This window comes from Ixodes scapularis, unplaced genomic scaffold (genome assembly GCF_016920785.2).
Source record: "Ixodes scapularis isolate PalLabHiFi unplaced genomic scaffold, ASM1692078v2 PGA_scaffold12__126_contigs__length_90152505, whole genome shotgun sequence".
Lineage (NCBI taxonomy): Eukaryota > Metazoa > Arthropoda > Arachnida > Ixodida > Ixodidae > Ixodes > Ixodes scapularis.
The window spans coordinates 89621657-89627314 of NW_024609838.1; the positions used below are offsets into that span (position 1 = coordinate 89621657).

Consider the following 5658-nt stretch of genomic DNA (forward strand, 5'->3'; position numbering starts at 1 on the left):
CAGGACATCCCTTCTACTTATATCGTGTGCTAAGATGATTCTTTGAATTGGATTGCACGCTTCATACGAAGCACAGATGTGCCGGTGACTCGCTTTCGGTTCTCAATGCAACGCAGTCAAACGCACTCAAACGCAAGTGTCTGAACCGGCCTTTACTCGTAGCCTCTGTACCCCGCAGAAAAGCATGCTTGACGAGGCAGCTGCGGCTTGGTTTAATTTGAAATAAAATTATTGGACACGTTTTCATTTTCAATATTTCTTTCCAGGAGCATGGTTGGGCTATAAGCACGCGGAAATCTGCAGCTCTAGCAAATCTAAAAAAAAAAAAAAAAAAAAAAAATTGGGTTGTGTGTATGTTTATACAGCCTAGAACTTGGTCTGCCTCACAGGGGCGACGAGTCTCCCAGCTGTAGATGAGCAATTTAGCCAGTGCAGTACAACCGCTAGTCTGGGGTCTTTAACGTGCACCACGGAGTAGTGATACACGACCGCACGCCGGTACGATGCTCATCCAGATCGAAACGGGCAGGGGTGGGGATTGAACCCAGGATCCCTGGGTTCTGCAGCGCGAGCTTGCGCTCCACGTGCTCCGAGCTGGTGTGCGCTAACCAAGATCATGCGCGGCGTTCACTCAAAAACGTAACGCACAACTAAATTCGGTCCGAAAAGGTCATTTTTAGCGTACGCTATACTATTGCGTATTGCGTACGCAAGAGCCAGCAACGCTATACTAAAACTGTCTAATTTTGTGTCGCGTATTTCTTTTATGGGGGTCGGACCTAAAACGGAAACATTTCGAGCCGAAACGCTCCAACAAAGAGTGTTTAGTCGCGCAGCAAAGGCAATGCGAGCCGCCCTGGCCACCCGCTTCATCCAGCCCATGCAGCCCATGCATTCGCGACACCCTCTCGTGCCGTCGACACGAAGTGCGGCTGCCGTCAGCGCGCTCTGACCACACTACCCCTCTTCTAGTTCACTTTATGCGCGGTGGGGACGATGCTTCTCGCAGAGCGTAAAGTAGAGCAAAGAGGGCTCATAAAAGTGGCCTACTAATACTCATAGATTACGAACGGCCTCGTCGTGACTTGTCCTGACACTGCCTATGTACACCTTTGGCGTATAGAAAAAAGTAACTTTTCACCAGACAGAGCAGCTGTGCTAGAAACAATGGAAACGCGAAATTTACACAAACCATGCAGGGTCTCACCTGTGAGCACAGCTCTAGTTTCGCCAGGGTCAACCACCTATGTTTGTTCATGTCAGCGAGCTGGTGGCCGAACCTCTCGTTGATGTGACCCACGATGAGGTTCACAGAACTGAAGAACACCGACAAGTTCCGCCCAAACGCTCATCCAAGTACGAACAGACGGTTGAGATAGGCCAGTTGACAAAGAACCATGCAAAGCGTCTCGCCAGATTGGCAACACCCTGCGCCGATCTGTCGGGTGCTGGTATTTGGAGGCCCGCATCAGAGCAGCCAGGGGGGCTATGTTGCGCTTTTTGCACTCCCAGGAGACTAGGGAGAGGGAAGTGACGTCAACAACGCAGCAAATGCAGATTGGATGTTGACTTTGTTTTCTTCTGTCAACATCCAATCTGCATTTGCTCTAGTCGTTGACGTCACTTCCCTCTTCCAAGTCTCCTGGGAGTGCAAAAAGCGCAACATCGCACCCCAGGTCCTCCTTTAAGCAGGATAGCTTCCTAAAAGGTTTCTTTTCTACGTTGGAAATATACAGCAAACCGCTCTCGGAAAGGAAGCTTCGGCGCTTGATGGCACGAGGGATACGAATCATAGATTCGATGTCTCGCCAGCTTAATCTCGTTAGTAGAAGTCTCCTTCCTTGAGAACAGCGGGGATTCATCGTGCAGATGCCTTGCTAGCTTTGAGCAACACTGTACTCGTACTACGCAAAAGGATGTACTCGCGATGCGCAAACTTCGTCCTTTTCTTTTATTTTTCTACTTCGAATAAGTAAATCTGTTTCAGTTTTAATTCGAGTGGAGCAGAAGCTACAAGAGCGAGTGCCGGCCTTTCAGCGTCCTTGATAAGCACGTGCGCTCGTGCAGTGCAAGCACCGTTTAGAGCAACATGCTCATATGCTTTGCACACGCGCCAAAATACAGCCGCCATTGCTGACCTTCTGCTGTTTTACCGAGATACCGAGCCACTGAAATTGGTGTGGACGAGCCTCCACAAAAGCCAATGCTGGGGAGAAAGACAGAATAAAATCTAGGATAGCAATGGCCTAGCCTGCTATGGTAATAATGAAGGGAAGTAAACGTAAGAAGGGGAAACAAAAACTGAAGGTCAGTTATGGCGGCGCCCATGCACAGCAGCTGCAAAGCGTCTATAGCTTCGGCTTCACTCGCACACAAGGTGGAACGATTATATTTATATTTTATAGCTTAATATTTCTTCAGGTGTGTGCCTACTCTTTTGTGTTCATTATTGTCGCCTTCGTTTTTACTACCTCTACAAACACACTCCCTTTCACTCTCTTGGTGTTAACGTTTAGGTTTTTTTGTCTTACTAGTACTATTCGCGACTCCAGCAAAACGGACGCCGCCAAGCGGGAAAACCGGGAACCAGCCGGTCCAGGTCGCTCCGCGCCCCTCCGCGTCTCTGGTGGCTTTCGCGGAGACGTGTTGTCGGCGCGGTGGCGAACAATGTAATTTGACGAAGGTCCGAATATTTCTTAAGTTTGCCTGTGTGATCATTAGTGTGGTGAAGCCTCAGTAGATTGTTTTCTTCTATTACGTGTTTGAAAGCCCGTTTACTCCACAGCACACGGTCACGTGCTTTCGATTTCTTGGATGGGGAGGAATCACGGAAAACCTTTTTGATTTCTTGTCTGTCTCGAATCACATTCAAAGTGACGACTGCTTGGTAACTTATACTGGAGAAAACATCAATGTTGCAGTCAAGTGAATGGGAAGGTTCGATAGCTGCTTTTCTTGAGTTTGGTTGTGTTCGGTTAGCTTCAAGTTTGAGCCACCCACGCCGGTCGGTGCGTTGGCTATTCATCTTGGCTGCTTTTCGCCGAAAAAGCCTCTGGACCACACTGAAGGAGCTGGGCTGATTTCGCAATTACTTGATTCAGGAAAACCTGCTCGCTGCAAATGATGAATGAGGGAAATTATCTGTTTTTAAAAGGTGGAAGACAAGTCTCGCAACGTTAGATGCTGTCACGGCATTTTGACCTATCACGCCTCCAATATTTATATTACGAGGACGTCGAAGCCAGCAGTAATATACGTCTACAATGGTCAGGTTGACCGGCCACAAAAAAAGTACTAATTTTCTCCGTTCAGGATTCGAAGCGAAGTTCAATGCAGAGAGGTTCTGCGTGGATCTTCAATGAAGACCCTCTTCAGTTTGTCTCCGTGCTGCCGGCTATAGAACCATTTGGCTAAGTTTAAATAGTATGTCTCCGTCTGTCAAATATATTTTTATTCAGCAGCTCACCTAATAGCTAGTCAACTGAGCTCATATTTCAACCCGAAGGATATACTAATATCGCTTTAGTGGGACCCCCCCCCCCCCCCCCCCCATAGTACGTAATATAATACATAACCTGCTCGTCAAAATGACTTCTCGATTGCTACTAAAACCTGAATTGAAATACGAGTATCAGCTGCTTAGTGGGGCGCCGGCGGGTTAACAGGATCTTTGGCTCAAGAAGCGGTTGCTTAATTTTCGAAATTTTCCTGCAGCCTGTGTTGTTGGCCGAGCAGACGACTGGAGCTGTTTCGTAAACGCGGATACGCACAAAAGCTCGATTTCGCGGACAGATAAGTCGCATGGTCGAGGCATGCGAGTTAGCTGAAAAGTTACTCTCTGTGGAACAATTCTATAATCATCGCCGCTTTCCTTAGATGATCAAAACTGATTAGTATGTTACCGTCTCTCCGGAGCCCATAGTTTCGGTTTTGAACGAAATCTCCGAAACGAAAGTTTGACACGAAAAGAACAAAAAAACACCGGCAAAACAAAACTATGCTTTGCAAGTTTATCTGCACCGGCTACACTTAACCGTCTCAGTTCAAATACCTATAAAATTGGGCATTAAACAAAAGAAAATCTGTGAAATTGAACGCGCCACCTGTTCAGGCGGCCCGGCCGAGCCGCCGCGACCTGGACTCAGCCGCCATGTTTGTTTGGTGGTGGCGCCCCCTATAGGTCGCTGGAGTCGCGAATAAACGTCCACTTGTGGGGCTACGCAAGCAAATTTTTCGAACCCGCTCAAAACGCTCCTACCGCTCATTCACACTGGGAGCGGATCCGCGTTCGCGAAGCGGTTGCGAACGCGGTTGTATAAAGATCCAGTGCAATTGCACGCGCACTCGATGACATCAAGTGCGCGTGCAATTGCACTGGATCTTTATACAACCGCGTTCGCAACCGCTTTGCGAACGCGGATCGTGCGCGTGCAATTGCACTGGATCTTTATACAACCGCGTTCGCAACCGCTTCGCGAACGCGGATCCGCTCCCAGTGTGAATGAGCGGTTACGCTGAAGAAAAACGCTCTACTAAAACGCGTTTTTTGACCGTCGCTTTCCATTCCGGCGAAGAAGGCCGCGCATGCGCAGTTTGGCACCCTTGAGCGGAGCGGAAAATGAAAACGGTCTACTAAAACTCTCTAATAGAGAGTTTTAGTAGACCGTAGTAGACAAGGTAGACCACAGTACATCCTCAGGATGCCATTGCGTTGACTGGGGTAATGTCCTACTCCATTTTGATTTCGCAGAAAACTGGACAGTTGTACTGCCTGAAGAAGTTCAGTCATTACACTGGCAAAAGACGCAAATTTCGATCTTCACATGCGTGATGACAACTGGAAAAGGAACCCGTAGCTGCGCCCTCATTAGTGATGACACTACCCATATATACATGCTACGCCGTTGCGAAAATTTACGAGTGACTTGAGGACGTTGCTCCGCTATACGCGCATGTGACGTACGTCAGTGACGGTGCGGCAAGTCATTTTAAGAACCGGTATCAACTCCATGAGCTCACGAAAACCAAGTACCTGTCGGTCAAATGGCTATTTTCAGCTGCTGGGCATGGCAAGAAAGCCTGCGATGGGATTGGAGGCCTTGTGAAACACCATGCAACTCTTTTCAATCTCCGAGGGTCTGCCACATCAGCTATTAAGTGTGCGTCAGATATGGTGGACCTCCTCAAGACAAAATTACCGAATGTTGCACTAATTCACCTACCGAGGCCTGACGTGCAGGTGTTCAGGAAAATGAAAACGAGACACTGAGATTCCGTCCGGCCCGTGCCTGGAATTCAATCTTGGCACTTCTGGCAGTGCACACGCGTCGACCCTCAGCGGCACGAATTGCTGGTATCAAGAACGCGAGCGTCAACAAAGAAGCCCCTTCGGATATAAGACTCGCTTCCACCAGCGTGTGCGAGCAGTGTCGTGCAAAGCGGCTACAACAAACATAAAAATCTGATGACAAAGAATTATAGAAACAATTTTACACACCGGGTACCCTTCAGTATTCATCTTTTTCTTCGCGTTTTACGGCCTGCGGGTACCTTTTCAAGAATGCAGTCCAACTCCGTGGTGTGAAACGGCTCTGAGTTTTTATTATCCGTCTGAAGGCGACTGCGCACGGGGGGAAGAAACCTGACCCTCGGGCCCGG

General features: G+C 48.5%; 1 pseudogene; it reads left to right on the plus strand.

Annotated features, from left to right (window-relative positions):
* Window positions 1-4773: 4773 nt before the first annotated feature.
* On the plus strand, window positions 4774-5398 carry LOC121835318 (annotated as a pseudogene).
* Window positions 5399-5658: the final 260 nt, after the last annotated feature.